The sequence below is a fragment of the Leucopleurus acutus genome (assembly GCF_964270905.1).
Source record: "Leucopleurus acutus genome assembly, chromosome: 3".
Taxonomy (NCBI): Eukaryota; Metazoa; Chordata; class Mammalia; order Artiodactyla; family Delphinidae; genus Leucopleurus; species Leucopleurus acutus.
Window position 1 is genome coordinate 43,946,897 of NC_139145.1, and position 19,648 is coordinate 43,966,544.

Genomic DNA, 19,648 nt, shown 5'->3' on the forward strand with positions numbered 1-19,648 from the left:
TACTTGTAATTTTCTTATTTTTTGAAACTTCATTTTATACCATCCCTTCTATGTTTGACTGACACACTACCCTCTCTTAGACGAAATAAAAATGCTCTCTGGAAACTCTGGGTTTCTGGAAGAGTAAATCTTGCCACAGGGAATTGGGGAACTGGCTAATTCAATGGAAAACCTCTAAATGTCAGTATCTGTGGGCAGTCAGTAACTGTGGGCTAGTTTCATCAAAGAGGAATTCTCTAAACTCCTAAACTCTTTCTGACATTTCATTGTTAGTGCAAAGAAATGCAACAGATTTCTGTATGTTAATCTTGTATCCTGCTACCATGCTAAATTCGTCTATCAGTTCTAGTAGTTTCTGTGTGGAGTCTTCAGGGTTTTCTATATATATAGTATCACATCATCTGCATATACTGACAATTTTACATTTTATTTTTTTAACATCTTTATTGGAGTATAATTGCTTTACAATGGTGTGTTAGTTTCTGTTTTATAACAAAGTGAATCAGCTATATATATACATATATCCCCATATCTACCCCCTCTTGCGTCTCCTGCCCACCCTCCCTATCCCACCCTGCCAGCTGGTCACAAAGCACTGAGCTGATCTCCCTGTACTATGCGGCTGCTTCCCACTAGCTATCTATTTTACGTTTGGTAGTGTATATATGTGCATGCCACTTTCTCATTTCGTCCCAGCTTACTCTTCCCCTCCCCGTGTCCTCAAGTCCATTCTCTAAGTCTGCATCTTTATTCCTGTCCTGCCCTTAGGTTCTTCAGAACCATTTTATTTTTTTTAGATTCTATATATATGTGTTAGCATATGGTATCTGTTTTTCTCTTTCTGACACTTCACTCTGTATGACAGACTCTAGGTCCATCCACTTCACTATAAATAAAATGAATACATTTTGTTTCTTTTTCTTGCCTGACTGCTGGGTCTAGGACTTGTAATACTGTGTTGAATAGAAGCAGTGAGAGTGGGCATCCTTATCATGTTCCAGATTTTAGCATGAAGGCTTTCCGCTTTTCACCACTGAGTATTATGTTGGCTGTGGGTTTGTCATAAATAGCTTTTATTATGTTGAGATACGTTCCCTCTATACCCACTTTGGTAAGAGTTTTTATCATGAATGAATACTGAATTTTGTCAAATGCTTTTCCTGTACCTATTGAGATGATCAGGTGATTTTTGTCTTTTCATTTGTTGATGTAATGTGTCACACTGATTGATTTGCATAGGTTGAACTATCCTTGTGACCCTGGGATAAATCCAACTTGACTGTGCTGTATGATCTTTTTTATGTGATGTTGGATTTTGTTGCTAATACTTTGTTGAGAATTTTTGCATTTATTGGGTTGGCCAAAACGTTCGTTCAGGTTTTTCCATAACATTCTATGCAATAATCTGAACGAACGTTTCGGCCAACCCAACACATTCATCAAAGATATTTGCCTGTGATTTTCTTTTTTGTAGCGTCTTTGCCTGGTTTTGATATCAGGGTGATGGCTTCATAGAATGACTTTGGGAGTACTTCCTCTTCTTCAATCTTTTGGAAGAGTTTGAGAAGGAACAGTGTAAGTTCTTCCCCAGTGAAGCCATCTGGTTCTGGACTTTTGTTTTCAGGGAGTTTTTTTGTTTTTAATGACAAATTCTATTTCACTTCTAGTGATCAGTCTATTTCTTCTTTGTTTAGTTTCGGTGGACTGTATGTTTCTAGAAACTTGCCCATTTCTTGTAGGTTGTCAAATTTGTTGGCATAAAATTGATCATAGTATTCTCCTACAGGTTTCTGTTGTTGTATTTCTGTGTTATTAGTTGTTATTTCTCCTCTTTCATTTCCTATTTTGTTTATTTGGGTTCTCTCTGTTTTCTTCTTGGTGAGGCTGGCCAGAGGTTTGTTGATTTTGTTTACCCTTTCAAAAAATCAGCTCTTGGTTTTATTGATTTTTTTCTATTTTTTTAAATCTCTATTTTATTTATTTTCTCTTTGATCTTTATCATTTCCTTCCTTCTACTGACTTTAGGTTTTGTTTGCTCTTCTTTTTTTAAATTCTTTTAGGTGGTTGGTTAGGTTGTTTGAGATTCTTCTTGCTTTTTGAGGAAGGCCTGTATCACTATGAACTTCCCTCATAGTACTGCTTTTGCTGCAACCCACAGATTTTTGTTTGGTTGTGTTTTTATTGTCATTTGCCTCAAGGTATTTTTTAATTTCCTCTTTGAATTTCATCATTGACCCACTGGTTTTTCAGTAGCATGTTGTTTAGTCTCTAAATAATCTTTTTTTTATTTATTTCTTTTTCTATGGTTGATTTCTAGTTTCATGCCACTGTGGTCAGAAAAGATGCTTGAAATAATTTCTCTCCTCTTAAATTTTTTGAGGCTTGTTTTTTGTCCTAGTATGTGATCTACAGTAGAGAACGTTCCATATGCATCTGAAAAGAATATGTATTGTGGGGTGCTTTTTTTTTGATATAATGTCCTGAAAATATTAATTAAGTCTAACTGTTTCATTGTGTCATTTAGGATCTCTGTTGCCTTACTGATTTTCTATCTAGAACATCTCTCCATAGATGTGAATGGGCTGTTAAAGTCCCCTACTATTTTTGTGTTCCCATCAATTTCTCCCTTCATGCTTGTTAGTATTTGTTTTATGTATTTAGGTGCTCCTATAGTGGGTGCTGTATGTCAATGACTGTAATACCCTATTCTCATGTTGATCCTTTTATCATTATATAGTGTCCTTCTTTATCTTTATGGTCTTTGTTTTAAAGTCTATTTTGTCTGATATGAGTATTGTTATCCCTGCTTTCTTGTCATTTCCATTTGCATGAAATATCTTTTTCCATCCCTTCACTTTCAATCTACGTGTGTCCTTTGCCCTAAAGTGGGTCTCTTGTAGACAGAATATTATTATCCAATCTGCCACTTTACGTCTTTTGATAGGAGCATCTAGTCCATTGACATTTAAGATAATTATTGATAGGTATGTGTTTATTGCCATTTTGAACCCAGTTTTCCAGTTGATTTTGTTATTTCTTCTTTGTTCCTTTCTTTTTGTTTTTGTTTTTCCTTTTGTGGTTTGGTGGTTTTCTTCTGTATTATACTTGAGTTCTCTTCTTTCTAGTTTTTGTGAATCTGTTGTATGTTTTCGATTTGTAGTTTTGTTTTTCAAGTGTGTTAACCCATTATTATATTTACTTGCTTTAGACTGATAGTAATATAGGCTCAAACACATTTTTTAAAATATCTACATTTTCTTACTACCCTCCCCAGCATTTTATGATTTTTATTTCCTCTTTAACAACTTTATGTTTATCCTTTTGCTGTTCATTGTTAATGAACAGCAAATCAGTTAATCAAAACAGTTAATCATCAAAACAGTTAATTATCACTTTCACACACAAAATTTTTTTTAAATCTATGTACTGACTCATTTAAGTGATTTATTTTCCAGTTGCAATTTTCTCTCTCCTACAGATTTTTGCCTCCTTTCTATTTAGAGAAGGCTTTTCAATACTTCTGGATGGTTTAACTTTGTAGATAACAATCCTCCTATCTTCTGCTAGGCTGGGAAGAGGTACTTCCTAGCTGCGTCAATTGGGGATGGGATCTGGGTATAGATGCTGAGTTTAACTGGTATTTATGCAGATCTTCCAACCAGTCCTTTATGTCAGCCTCACTCCAGAGTGCATCATGACTGTTGTTGGCCCTAGGCACTGTGCCTCAAGTGCTTTGTGGATAAGTAACCCTGTTCCATTCATTCTGGACAGTGGCTCTCAATTCATCAGGGACATCTATTTCCAGAGCCTTTCCAGGGCTCTGTATCATGGATCCTCTCTCACTCTATTTATTTATTTATTTTGCTTCCTTCACTGCACATTTGTAGATTCCAGCTCTGCCAGGTCAGCCCCCTCTCATTGACCCACTTTCCATCAGCCCTTTCCATCGTTTTTTCTCTTTCTCTATGACCATGTAAGTTTATTCCTTTTCAGTTTTCTTTTCCATTTGCTGTCTTTTTGAATGGGGTTTCTGAATGAAGCAGACTTATCATTTTTCACTGCCATCAATCTGTCTATCTCTAGAGCCACCTCTTACTTCTGCCTTCCTAAGTGGAAAAAGCAGGTTAAACTTGTGTGTAATTCAAGAGCAAATAGTGTCTAGTCCAGGACCCAAGAGCTTCTCTTACGCATTTTGTATATACTGAGTGTCTAGAACATGTTATATATTGTCCTTGGCCCTGGAGAATAGGAAAGGTACGACCTTTCTGTTGGAGTAGCTCCTTGACCAGCAGGAGACTGAGTCAATGGAAAATAACCATGACAACAATGCAACATTCCTTCCATCAAGATCTATGCTCTCCCAGTATGAAGGGCACAGATTTTAATATTTGCTTTTGATGCCAGCCGCATCAACACAGCCTGTTCTGAAGTTACTTATCTTCATATATTTTCTTTGCCCTCTGAGGAGCTAAGAGTCTGATCTGGGAATGTAGATAACGAGAGAAAACCCCAAGACAGCACATAAACAACTTCCACATTCAGGGAAGGCTTTCAACTCTCAGTGGGAATGAAGCTCAGAGAAGGAAGGGATCAGCAGGGCTGGAATCCTGAGCCATCTTGCCACAGGAGAATTTTGCTGGCTTCTGCCTTATCCTCCTAACAAAAAGGCACAGCAATTCACAATAGCATAGTATCCACCTAATGCTGACTGAGAACACAGGGGAGCCTGGCCTGTGGAGTAACAGTTTAGAGTGTGAGCTTTGGAGTCAGATTTGGGCTTGAATCATAACTCTACTTTTAGTAACTGTGTGGTGTTGGGTAAATCATTTATACTCTTTGAGACTCACTTTCTATATTTACAAAATGAAGTTAAAGGCTACCTAACGGTGTTGATATGAGAATTAAAAAAGACAGTATATGTCAAGGGCCTAGCACAGTGGCTACCAAAATGCTACATAAACTATAACAAGGAAACAGACAAAACCTATAGCAGGAGGGCTTCTTGGAAAACAACTGATTCTAGGACAGGGGCAAGAAATATGAAAGATGTGCCTGGAACATCTTGCGGTGCCAGAAAGGAATGAAGTGCTCAAAAACAAAAAAACAAACAGAAAAACACCCCACAATTATTGGGGAGCATGTCAAAGGGACACAGGAGACAAACTTAAAGAGCTCCCAATGGCCAAGCTGGAACAATGTGAACAACAAAATAAATACTGTAGCACTGAATTATAACCCAAGACATAAAATAAATATCCATGAGTCCATTCTCATATACATAAATGATTAAATAGATAAATGGAACAGAAAAAAATAAATCTCCTATGTAGAAGAATTCCAAACAATTTTCATAGTTAATTCTCTACTCCTTAAAGATGGGTTGCACATAGTGACTTCCTTTTGAAGAATACAGCATGAAATAGGGAATAGGAACATCACAGTGGAGAAATCTGACAAACACCCCTTCAGCCAGGTGATGAAGGTCAACATTAACAGTGATAAGTCATGTTGATAGTATACACCCTTGAAAAATGTGAATAGAGGGACACTTTACCTCTGTGGTCTTCCTCTTAAAAACCCATTACCCCCATCTAATTATGAGAAAAACATCAGACAAATCTTAATTGAGGGTCATTTTGCAAAACATCTGACCAGTACTCCTCAAAATGGTAAGGGCTTCAAAACCAAGGAGAGTCTGAGAAACTGTCACAGCCAAGTAGAACCTAAAGAAACATGACAAATAAACATAATGTGGTATCCTGGATGAGATCCTTGGATATTAAAAGGACATTACATAAAAACTAAGAAAAATCTGAAAAAAGGATATATTTTAGTTAGTAATAATGTGTCAGTATTGGTTCATTAACTGTGACAAAAGTACCATACCAATGTTCTATACTAGTAATAGAGGAGACTGGCTACGAGATATACAAGAATGCTCTGCATGATCTTTACAACTTGTCTGTATATTTAAACCTTTCAAAAAAAGTTTTTAGTGTTTTCTTGGAAAGCTATATTAGGCTGCCAAATTCCAAGATCTAGAACTTTAGGAAGAGACCTCAGAAAGGCACTCATCTCTGCGAAGGCAGGAAGCTTAATACATCATGGACATGTGATTTCACTCTGGGGTGGATCATCTTACTAGAAAATTCTCCCCTAAACAAATTTACTTCCATGGGATTCTATCTTTAGGAATACTAAAATAAACAAGAGTGCACGGGCCTCTCACAGCCAGTTCTCTATGCACGGCTCTTTGTACGCTATCATTCTCCCCTGGTCAGCTTACAGAAAACAGGGTAATCAGAAGTCGCCAGCTTCTTTGTGGTAAGGAATCACAATGTACTGGCTGTAGTGATCAATGTTCACTAAATAATATTCTTTTTTTTTTTTTTTAGTTGAAGTATAGTTGATTTACAATGTTGTGTTAATTTCTGCTGCACAGCAAAGTGATTCAGTTATACATACACATACATTCTTTTCTATATTCTTTTCCATTATGGTTTACCACAAGATATTGAATATAGTTCCCTGTGATATACAGTAGGACCTTATGGTTTATCTCTTCTATATATATCAGTTTGCATCTGCTAACCCTAAACTTCCAATCCTTCCCTCCCCCCTGCCCCCTTGGCAACCACAAGTCTGTTCTCTATGTCTGTGAGTCTACTTCTAATAGTAACTCTTGATATGACTAGAAAAATCAAACCGACACAAACTCGTATTTGTCATTAAAATCATCCCAAAAGGTAGTTTGTAAGCTTATCCTCAGCAGGCATCCAATGTCTCCATTACCATTATTATTTTAAATAGGATGCTTTAGTTGTCTCTGAATTGATACTTTTAAAAACATGACAAAGGGCTTCCCTGGTGGCACAGTGGTTAAGAATCCGCCCGCTGCCAATGCAGGGGACACGGAATCGAGCCCTGGTCCGGGAAGATCCTACATGCCGCGGAGCAACTAAGCCCACGCGCCACAACTAAGACCTGACACAGCCAAATAAATAAATAAATATTTTTAAAAAATCTGGAAGGGGACTGCCAGCTTTCCTAGTGTCTGGCACATTCCTGGCACACTCACTAGGCTTTCAATCAATATTTGCTGAATAACTGAATACTCAGATCAAATTAAGAGTCAACTGAGAGTGAGAGTTGTCAACAAAAGAAGTAAATAAATGAAGGCTGACATCAACTCTCAAAGAGAGTTTTCAAAAGGCAAGCCATTAAGTATGGCTGATGTGATAGTGTAAACACAGAAAACTGAGAGTGCTGGGAGGAGGCAGTATAGACCTGTAGTCAACAAATACTTGTTCACCACCTATTGAGTGCAAGGAACCGTAGGTGATACAAATGAGAGTTGAGATGTTGAGACTTCACACGACAGGGAGGAGCAGGGGCACACGTCGTTATCCCCAATTCTTGCTGACCTAAGGGTTAAATTAAGCCCATTCCCCGGGCTTGTAGTACCCATCTGGCACATGGTATGGAATATGCCCTCTTTCAATTGTCATTTGTTCATTCCATTAACATTTTAAAGATATCTTCTAGGCATAAAGCACTGTGCTATGTACTGAGCAGGTAGCCTCTGCTCTCCTGGAGCTTACCACCCCTAGTAGGGAGGATGGACATGAAGTTAAGAGTTCCGTAAAATATTATATAATTGCGATTACAACGAGTACAATGAACAGGAAGTAGAAGTTGAAATGAGCACACGTGCAAGGAAAACCTGTCCTAATCTGAGCAGTCAACAAAGGCCTTCCTAAGGGAGAGGCATTTTGGCTGAGATCATAGGTGTGAATGGGAATTAACTAAACCAGAGGAGAAAGAACTTTTCAGACAGTGATAGACATGTATACTGGCCCTGAGGCAGGAGGGAGCTTGGTATATTTAAGGGACAGAGAGAAAGGAAAATGTAGATGGAGCTTACAGATCAACGGGGAGAGGGAAAACATGTCCCTCAAGTCTGCCATCAGCTTTGCTAACTCAGCCCATGCTGTCCTCTGATAAATGGGAATGTTTGACTTTGATGTAAGAAAACTCATTTGTTTCTCCTTAAGGATGGTTCCTTGGGGTTTCATAAAGAAATCCTTTCCTGCCTTAGTTCTTTTTTCATATTCTTTTCTACTCACATTTGAGTTTCACTTCTCATACTAAGTCTTCATTGCCGTGGGAATCTACTTTTGTATACAGTTTAGGTGGGAATACAAATGGAAGTCATTTTCCTTAACGCTCTCTACCAAGAGATTGTTATTTTCCCTGCCAATACGTGGTGCCGCCACTATCCTATATTACTCTCCAAATACACACGAGTCTGTGTCAGAGCCTTCTAGTCTGTTCTACCATCTCTCTGTTCTGGCATCAATACTGTACTCTTCTATTTCTATGGTCTATGGTACATCTAAATATCTGATAGATCCGTCTTCCTTCTTTGCTCTTAGATGCCATTTAAAAGATACTGGACTTTCTCCAGAAGTGGGAAGTCATCAAAGGGTTTTAAGCAGCGCAGTAACTGGAGCTGATTTTCATCTAAACATGGTCACTCTGGCTACCTTGTGAGGACTGACAAGAAAGAGGCAACGCTTGATGGGAGAAACCAGGTGAGAAACTACTGCTGTCATCCAGGTGAGAAAGGATGGCAGCAGTGGGAGTAGGGAAGATGAGCAGAAAGGTTAACCATATATATCTTAGAACTGGTGACTGACTGGGGCTGGTAACAAGGAAGGGGAAGAGTCCAGGATGGCTCTTATGTTTCTTGGCAACTGGAGAGGTTGTAGGCCATTTACTGAGACAGAGAACAGTGGGGGAGAGAGAGAATATTTGAGGGGAGAGTCTGGTAGGAGGAAGGTTGGGGACTTAAGAACTCAAGTTGGGACATGCTAAGTATGAACTGCTTCAGAGTCTGATACACTGAGGTGTAGAGTTGGCATTTCTTTCCACCCTACATCCTATCTTTTAAGTTCCACTGCACATCCGCAATGAATACTAAAAGCTCCTTTAGAAAAATGTTCACAAACTATCTCAGCTGACAAAACTCACACAGAAATCTGTGCATTTTCAAGTTGATTCTTTCTGGCAGCTTAAATTTTGCTTTCTACTTTCTCTAGAAATCATCATTGGGGAGCCTGTGAGAGGGAGACATATAATGCAATCGTTAACTTAAAGGTAACATCTCAAGTTAAATTTCTCATAGTTTGAAGGTTACAAAGAATTGAACAAAACTTCTCAGGAAAAGTCAGTGGTTCTTCTGGTCTGTGTGTATGGGTATGTGTGTGGGTGTGTCCAAAGGCTGGTGGAGGGGAGGGGTTCTAATTACGTATACAATAAACAAGTTAGCAGGAGGCATAAAATTATGAATTAATTGAATTTGCTACTCAAGGTTCCTGAAATGGAGCTATCTCCATAGGAGAAAAGAAAATGCTGATACATTTTCCTCTTTGGGGGTAAGGTGAGATCTGAGGGTTAATTGGGATACCTTGGCTAAGAATGACTTCTTCCACATTCCAACCAAAGAGCCCAAAGGGACATATTGTAACCTGGACTCAATTCTGAGGGAGTATAGCTATTGCAGAGCTTGCTTTGGGGATGTGTAAAGGGGCGGATGTTTTATACCTGCTGGGCTGAGGAAGCCAAGGTCAGAGCTCAACTGGTTACCCTTTTATGCGCCCAACACAGGGCTAGAAATTGTAACGGCAGTGTAGGAGGTAATCCAGAGCCTTTGCTGTATTTGGAAAGATACCATTAAGATTCAAGTAAGAATCCAAAACCAATATGACATCAGAGACAGACTGTGAAGGGTCACCCGACAATGTCCAATGCACTCTCCTAACATTATCTCAGGTGACAATTTCATCTTCACAGTACATAACACGATGCTAGCTTCAGTAACTGACTGAAGCTCCTTTCTGGTATTTCCTAGTGTTCTGCAGAAAATTTTTCCATAATAGGTGAGTAGCCATTCTTCAAAATAAAAACCTGCACCAAAAAGGTTCTTTGGGGGGAAAAAAAACTCAGGAAATTCAACATTGCTTCCTCTACCTTTTAGCTGCCGAGTACTTGTTAGTCTATCATCAGCTCTAATAAGTCCCACATCAACATAATCTGCTTACTGTTGTGTACCTATAGGAGTTTTAAAATCTACTTAATCCTATAACTTTATTTTTCTTAAAATACATGTTGACAGAAAACATGGGAGGACCCATGTGGGGAAATGGTACGTTACTAGTTGCTTTAAAAACATATGTTAGGACTTAGATATCTCTCGCTTTATCTCTGTAAAAACCATCAAAGGGCTTCTTAGCAGAGAAGCTGACACATGATAGACTCTCAGTAATGCCTGCTGGATTGGTTAATGTTGATAGTCCTAGTGAGCAGGTGTTCTGGCCACTTTATAGATGAGAAGACAGGCTAGGTGTGGGGCATGACTTGCCCAGGCTTGCATGCCGGTAAATGGCAGAAGGAGAGAACTCAGGGCTGTAGACTTGAGCACTTTCCCCCTGTTCTATTGCTGTGGGAGGTGTAGCCTAAGCAGAAAGTGTAAGAGTTGTAATTAAAGAAAGTCTTCAGTACTGGCTGGCATAGGTAGGGCAATCTTCATGGAGGGGAAGGGAGACATGACCAGGGTTCCGAGAAACCCAATAAATACAAAGATCCCGCAGTGCAAGGAAGCAGCTCCCCATCTTTTCCACAAGAGGTCAAGCTGATTCCAATACGACAGCATTAAAACCCAACAAGCACCAAGGTTAGGATAAGCTTTTCTCACGGAAGTTTGTTTTTCCTGACACAGAAAGCAGCACGTAAAAACTCTTCCACTCCTGTTCTTTGCTACAGAAACTCTGGAGGCCAAACTTGCCTGGCTTTGGGTCATATTTGCAAACAGGTCTCTTCCACGCATGGTGTCCTCGCAGTGGCCCAAGAGCATCCCCAGACCTAGGAGCGCAAGTCCGGCTTTGTGACGCAGACATAGAGAAGGGACTGGAGGACACAGGGAGGGGGAAGGGTAAGCTGGGACGAAGTGAGAGAGTGGCATGGACATATATACACTACCAAATGTAAAATAGATAGCTAGTGGGAAGCAGCCACATAGCACAGGGAGATCAGCTCGGTGCTTTGTGACTACCTAGAGGGGTGGGATAGGGAGGGTGGGAGATGCAAGAGGGAGGGGATATGGGGATATATGTATAGCTGATTCACTTTGTTATAAAGCAGAAACTAACCCAGCATTGTAAAGCAATTAACTCCAATAAAGATGTTAAAAAACAAAACAACGAAAAAACAAGTCCAGCTTTGTGGCTGTCCCCACACATTCCTTAGCTCTGTTTGTAAGTTCCTCCCTCCAACAATGGGGCCTTTTGCTTTGGACCTTGGCCTTTCACATAACGGTGCGTGGCCTGCTAAGGAGGCAAAAAGCATCTCTGAGGAACAGTCTGGGTAAAGATGATGTGAGCCCTTCAGAGAGAAACGAGCGCAAGGGGGGCTGGCGTCGCTGACATGGATAGAAAGCCAGTTGCTGCTTATGCCCAGTTTATGTAGTAGGAGAGTTGCGATGTGATTTGTGTTGGAAGATATATGCCCAGACCAATGCTGACGGACTCGACGGAGGCTTTGCCTCTGAACAAATCAGTCCCAGTGACATAGAAACACTCCAACCACCTCCAGACTCCTAACCCTGGGTCACTCGAGCCTTTCCTTGTGCTGTGCTATTGTGGTTGTGTCTGGCTTTGGGGCTACACAGCCGTCGGCTGAGACCTCGCTTTGACATTTCTGAGCTAGGAGCCCTAGACCACACCGTCTGGCTTTTCTCAACTGGAAAGATGGGGCTAATTACGTGAAAAATGGGGATAATAACAGTAGCTCCCTTACAGAGCTGGAAGGATTAACTAAAATGGCACAGGTAAGGAATTTAGCATCATGCTTGTACCTTTAAACATATATATATTTAAAAGGGTATTAGAGGTCACTGATGTTGATGGCTCATGAGCTCTGTCAGCCCCAACATAGTGCCAGAGTTATGAGGACGTGAAACATTTCTGCTTGCCCATGGTGGTTAAGGGCCTAATTTTAGGAAGATGAGCTGCCCATGGCTCTTCTATTCACCAGTGGGGTGAACGCAAGTGTGCAACTTAACCTCTCTGTGTCTGAGTCACCTCACCTATAAAGTGGAGGGAGAAAAGTCCCCACCTCATAGGTTGCTGTGACTAGTAAAACAACATATGCAAGACATACAGCACCATGCCTAGTAAACAGTAAGAACTCAACATGTAGAAACAGTAAGGACAAGAAGAGTGTCCTGCATAGCATGTGTGTCTAGGCAGAGTAGGTGATTCTCTGGAGTGATTAAGGAGGCGTGGAAGGCACCTAGACCACAAAAGGGGTCTGAAGGGCCCATGGTTGACACTGCTCCTACCGTGTAAGCCTGCCTCACCAGCTGCCACGGAGAACTAGGCTAGTGGAGAATGGAGACAGGGTAGCTAACTGTTGATTCAAAGGGAGGACATGAACACTAATTCCATATGGGATCTGAGACCAGGTCCACCTGGATGGGTAATTCATGAAGGGTAGGCAGAAAAGGAAAGGGAGTATTAAAACAAGATACTTCATACTTGAGGCACTTTTTGCACTTTGTATTCATCTAATTATCAGATTTACAGAAGGGTTAAGCAGTAATAATCCCCAGGTCACACGGAACCTGACTTAGAACCCAGGCTCGTAATCTAGACGCAGTGTTGGGACCTTCACGTCATACTCCCTGAGTCCTTACAGCTCTTAAGAAGCGGCAGATAATATGTGATTTTAATTTTCTTGCTCAAAAAAAAAAAAAAAAAAGGAAGAAATGAGCATGCATTATTTTCACAACCATATAAAAATCATGAATATACAATATGTTCATAATCAGGAATATCATGAATATAAAATATAAAAATGTATTACTGGGAACGAAAATTGGTGCAGTAACTATGGAAAACAGTTTGTCAGCCCCTCAGTAAGTGAAACATAGAATTACCATATCATCCAGCCATTCCACTCCTTGGTATAGACCCCAAAACACTGAAAACAGATGTTAAAAAAACAAACAAACAAAAACTTTACACAAATGTTCATGGTAGCACTGTTTACAATAACCAAAGGGTGGAAATAATCCGGATGCCCAGCAACAGATAAATGGATTAAAAAAACGTGGTGTGATATGTCAATCCCTATCTCCCAATTCATCACACCACCAACCCCCTCCCCTGCCGCTTTCCCCCCTTGGTATCCATACATTTGTCCTCTACATCTGTGTCTCTATGTCTGCCCTGCAAACCGGTTCCTCTGTACCATTTAAAATGAGGTATATTTATATAATGAAATGTCTTTCAGCCATGAAAAGGAATGGAATGCCAATACATGCCACAACATGGACGGACCCTGAAAACATTATACTAAGTAAAAGAAGCCAGACATAAAAGGCCACATGCTTCATGATTCCATTTATATGAAACATGCAGAACAGGTACAGAAAGCAGATTAGTGGTTGCCAGGAGGTGGGGCAGAGGGTACCGGGGAGTGACTGCTTAATGGATGCAGGATTTTTGTTTGAGGTAATAAAAAAAGATTGTGACCTAGACGGCCTATGGTTGCATAACACTGTGAAGGTACTTAATGACACCGGATCGCATACTTTTAATTGATGCAAAAAGTAAATTTTATTTTATGTGTATTTCCCCCCCCCCACACACAAAAAAACGGACAACCTTGTGCATGGACTAGAAAAAGAAATCACTGAGTGGAATATGGGCTATAGACAAAGGCCTGCAGCCAGGAAGGTCTAGAAGGAGGGTATACTGATTGTGTACTTAGATCAGGCAAAGTAAAGGGAACCTCAAGAGTTCTCTTGAGGTAGAGAATGTCCTGCTGGGAGGTTTTTAAATGGAGCAGCACCCTGTGGGGCCCTGCTGAATACACATCCTATTTGTATCCCCAATTTCTTTGTAGGCAATAGACTTCATTCAATCTCCTGGACCTTCCCAGAGTTCCAAAGGGCAGATTCAAACAGTTGCTTATCAGGGAAGGGAGGGGATGCAGAAACAAAGGAGGAACAGTCAGGGAACAACAGTGCAGCTGTGGGGCAGGGTCCTGGTTCCTTCTCAACAAATATACATAACAATACCTTTGAGTTCTTCTGCAGGAACTAAGGCCCCTACCGTGGTGGAGGATGGTAACTTCAGGCTGAGCACAAGATTCCTGTTGTACCACCCTGTTCCCTCACCACCAACCAATCGCAAGAAATCTGCACAGTGGAAGATAAGGAAGACTCTGACCTCCTCCCCCAATGATTCTCCCTTTAGAAGCTTTCACGGTCAAGCAGAATATTTGGAGTTAGTTTTTGTTTTGTTTTGGTTTTTTTGTTGTTGTTGTTGTTTTTGCAGTACGCAGGCCTCTCACTGCTGTGGCCTCTCCCGTTGCGGACGGAGCACAGGCTCCGGACGCGCAGGCTCAGCGGCCATGGCTCACGGGCCCAGCCGCTCCGCGGCATGCGGGATCCTCCCGGACCGGGGCACGAACCCACGTCCCCTGCATCAGCAGGCGGACTCTCAACCACTGCGCCACCAGGGAAGCCCTGGAGTTAGTTTTTGGACAGGAGTCCACCCTCTCCCCAGGTGCTGGCCGCCTGAATAAAGCAACCTTTTCCTTCCTACCAGCACTTGTCTCTTGAGTATTAGCTTTCGAGCAGCAAGCAGCTGAACCTGAGTTTGGTAACAGTTTGTGTGTTGGCACTGGGGAAGAGGAGGAGTGTGTGCTGGGGAGGTTAGTGAATAAAGTAGACCAATGTCTCTATCATATATAAGAGGGAAGATATAATTACTTAATAAGTATACGTGTTATAAATTAAAGTGGTCATTGAACAAACTGAAATACAATCCATGGTCTGAAACCAACAGAGGAGAAAGAGAAGGAATAGAAAAAAAATTCATCCACCGGAAGGAAAGATAAAACATTTTTTAAATAAATTAAAAAGCAAAGGAACAGACTAGTAGAGAAGAAACACAAACCAAGATGGTAGAAGTAAAAAAAATATCCATAATATATATAAAGAGTCAAAGTAAATGCTCTTTATAAAAGAAACATTTAAGTACAGCTGATTCACTTTACTGTACAGTAGAAACTAACACCACATTGTAAAGCAACTATACTCGAAGAAAAATCAATTAAAAAAAAGAAACATTTAAGACAAAACCACATGGAAAGGTTGAAAATAAAGATCTGCAAAAAGATATTCCATGCAAATACTTACTAAGAGAAGGCTGGCGCAGCAATTAACATCAGACAAGTACTATTATTTAAGGCAAAAGGTATTAATGCCTAAGTAGAAACTACACGTAAAATAAACCCTGGGCTTCCCCGGTGGCGCAGTGGTTGAGAGTCCGCCTGCCGATGCAGGGGACGCGGGTTCGTGCCCCAGTCTGGGAGGATCCCACATACAGCTGAGCGGCTGGGCCCGTGAGCCATGGCCGCTGAGCCTGCGCATCCGGAGCCTGTGCTCCGCAACGGGAGAGGCCATGGCGGTGAGAGGCTCGCGTACCGCAAAAAAAAAAAAAAACCCTAACAAGAAGTTATACAAATCATGACTAGACACTTAACTAACAATGCAGCTTAAAAACATTAATTAAAAGTTGTCAGAAGTGTGAGGGAAATTTGGCAAACCCTAGCGTGAGATCTGAACAAAAATCTATTAGAAAATTACAGACTCTGCTGACCAAACAACAGCAAGGATGTGAATGATCTGAACTAACAATATTCAACTAGGTTGAACTAATGGACATGTAAACTCTGCAACCAACAAATTGAGGCTCTCCATAATTTTCAAACACCCTAAAGCATTTACAAAAGTTGACACGGTGCTAGTTCACAAAGGAATTTCAAACAACCAGTGCCATATAAAACACATTTTCCGACTGCAGTGCAATTAAATTGTAAATCAAGTAAGACAGATAATTAACAAAAAATCTATCTTGGACATATAAAAACAGCTGTTGTAGTTCATATTGATTTCCCTGCTTCCACTCTTGCCCTCCTAAAGTCTATTATCCCAAAACAGAGTAATCCTTTTACAATTCAACACAGATTATGTCACTCCCGTGAGGAGAAAAAAATCCTCCAATGGCTCTCTGTCACAACTAGGCTTAAATTCAAACACCTTACTACAAGACTCTATGTGATCTGGTCTCTTATTATCTCTCCAATCTTCATTCCTTACCAGGCCCCTCTCCCCACTGTTATTTCTACTCTAGGCTGGGACACCGGCCTTTTTTTCTTCTTCCCCGCCTGGGGCATTTGCATTTCCTGTTCCTTGCAGCTGGAAATGTCCTCTCCCAGATACGCACCTGGCTAACACAGTAACCTCTTCGTTCTCTATATCCTTTAAAGACGGAGCAGAAAAGCTTTCTTTTTCTCCATTTACCTTAGCACAACATAAATGTATTATGTAATTATTTGACTGTGTTTTTTTTAATGACTCCTCCTGCTACAACAGAAGATCACTGAGGGCAGGGACTTCGTTTTGTTCACCACCGTGTCTCCAGTGCCTAAAACAGTGTCTCGTACAACGTAGATCCGAAAAACGATTGTCGTATGAATGAAAATCAAAGTCAACTTGAGCTTGTTGAACTGATTGCCAGGAAAGTCTATACGATTGAGATGGTAGTACCAAAAACAATGAAGAGTGGGAAGATGGCCCTGCCTTACTATGTATAGTCAGAGCACATCTGGAATACTGTGTTCAGTCTAGACCCTACACATTAAAGGAGACAGAAAAAGGTGGACAACGAAGATGGTAAATACAGTATGGCCATAAAGTCTGTAAACATTGGTGTACATACGTAAAAATGGCTCCATGATATATTACAATGCATGATGTATTATGTGATATGTTCAATGTGTTGTTTCTTATTGGCAATACATAGTTCAATGAACTGAGAAACTGCAGTAAATGTGGTGTATTAACAAATTTTCCTCAACTGTGCATAGAATCTATGATGCATTGCCTACCATGATTCTTGTCTATTACGGAACAAACGTGCACTTTTAGCATGTCAGAAGGGTTCAGATCTGGCACACAGGCAGCCCCCTACACGTGTTCACATGTCCAAAGCAGGTCTAGAGATGATCAGCCAAGCAGACCCTCACCACTCTGGTGTGGAATGGTGGGAACACTCTGAGCAAACTTCTAGCCAGTCAAGTACGGGTATTAACTGGTCACGCATGTATTCAAATATGTCAACTAGTCACTTATGTTTCCAGACTTTCTGGTCACCCTATATATCCTACCATGCTTTTCAATGTTTCAGTGGGGGAAGAAAAGGGGCTGGGGCCACGTGATGGCTATGGTAAGGACTCTGGAACTAGACTTACCTGAGCTTGAATTCTGTCCCTACTTCACAGAAGCTCTATATAAACTTGGACACATTACTTAATTCCTCTATTGCTCAGGTTCTCTCTCCATAAAATAGAAATAAAAGTGACCTTATTCTATAGGTTATTATGAGGATTAGATAATGTCAGAAGAGCAATGAGAACCATGCCTAGCAGATAGCATGCTGCCAATCTATGTTAGCCACTGCTGCTGACAGGGCTAATCATCATAATCATAATAACATTATCATCATCCAGCACCTATCCCTCACTGACCACCATCTCTGGGCTGCTTAGTTAAAATTTTCAGAAGAATATTGAATTCGTCTCGTGGAAGGGTCTTCATGTTCCAATGAGTTTTATATCTTGCTTTGGACAAATTACCAATTCTGAGCTTATTTTGTTAATCATAACACAATGCATGATGCTATACCAATGGCTGTGTGATGGTTGGTTTGCTTTATTTTTGGTTATTTTCCGGCCATGCTGCGTGGCATGTGTGATCTTAGTTCCCCAACCAGGGATCGAACCCATGGCCCCTGAAGTAGAAGCACAGTCTTAACCACTGGAGTGCCAGGGAAGGTCCTGTGATGGTTAGTTTTATGTGTCAACTTGGAGGGTGTTTTTGGATGAGATGTGTGTTTAAATCAGCGGACTTCGAGTCAAGTATATTGCTATGTATAATGTGGGTTTGCCTCATCCAATTAGTTGAAGTCCTGAATAAAACAAAAGGCTGACCTCCCCCAGCAAGAGGGAATTCTGTAGCAGATGACCTTTGGACTTGAACTGCACTTTGACCTCTAGCCTGCCAGCGCACTTTGGGTACCTTGGACTTGTCAGCCTCTATAACCTCCTGAGCAAATTCCTTAAGATTATCTATCTATCTATCCATCCACCCATCCATACACACACACACACACACACACACACACACACAGAGCTAGTTTTATTTCTCTGGAGAACCCTGACTAATATAGGCAGTCAAAATAGTGAAAGAGCAGAAGTGGGTGAATACTACTGCAGAATTATTTCATATGAGAAAAGATACGAAGAACGGAGGGAGTCCAGCCAAGAGAAGGCTAGCTTAGATGTAAGAGCTGTCTTCAAAGAATCAAAGGGCTACCATGGGGAAGAGAGACTGAATTTGATCCGGATGGCTCTGAAGAGAGGGATAATTTGTGGGTGAACCACATATACAGACAGATGTCAAGCTGATGAGAGGAGAACTTTCTAACCGCCAAGCTGTTCGGAACAATGGAAAGAGAGGAAGAGACCTTGTTTCCCAAGGTTTGAGACTCAGTAGTATTCAAGATGATTTTAGGTGGCATGGAGCATAGCATTACATACGAGAGAGTCACTGTCTGTCAATTCTCTTCTACCTTTCATGATGTTGGACATACTATCTCATTTTGAGCCTGCAATGACAATATTTCTGCAACACTTCCACATTTTCATTTTTACCAAAGGCAGACTTGGCCTCAAGCTTACTACCCCGCTATTTGTAGTTATTTTTTACATCTGCCTTCTATCCATGGGAAATCACACTGGTTTTTCACATAGAGTAGTATTTAATTTCTCTTTTAAAGCACCAAAGAAACACAGGAGTCCTGTAAAAGGAAAATATTAAGTAAAACTAGTAAGGAGGACACATTGTTATGCCAGGGGTACACAGATGACTAAAGAGTGGGTAACACAGGATAGAGGGTGTTTAAGCAAAGGCTAGAGGACCACAGACCACCCAGTGGACTCAGCCCAGGTTGGGTGTGGGGACTGGAGAAGCTTTAGGATAAGTTTCATCCATCCTGAGGTTTGATGAATCTATAACATGCTGGGCCCTTTAAAGCTGGTATGACCATATTCCAATAATAAAATAGGCCACCATCTAAAACAGGTAAAGTAAACCATGTAAGTGACTTTCAGAAGTAAACACCAGAAATATCTTCATTTTGGTAGATATCTATTAGCTTTTTAAAACTGAGTTTATGCGCATTTCATTGAAAATATAGCCGGAATAAAACATGAAAAGAAAATTTAAGTTTTCACTTCTTTGGATTCATGCAGTTTGGTCAATGAACATGTGTAGGACCATAATGATGGACGGATCTATGAGTTGAAAGAGAATAATCCAGCACTAGCAGGTTTTTTTCTTTAACTATTGAAATTGAAATGACTTTCACTTATAATTAGTTTTATACATTCTTTGAAGAACTGTCAAATCACATTTCCCCAAGGTTAATATCTGAACAAATCTATTACTTACTGT

At 40.6% G+C, this 19,648-nt stretch overlaps 1 protein-coding gene across 1 annotated transcript in view; it reads right to left on the reverse strand.

Annotated features, from left to right (window-relative positions):
- The window catches only part of SGCD (sarcoglycan delta), a gene marked incomplete at its 3' end in the record, with an annotated part of 395,556 nt that overhangs the window by 151,337 nt on the left and 224,571 nt on the right, over positions 1–19,648 (reverse strand). The gene's annotated exons all lie outside the window — the stretch shown is intronic.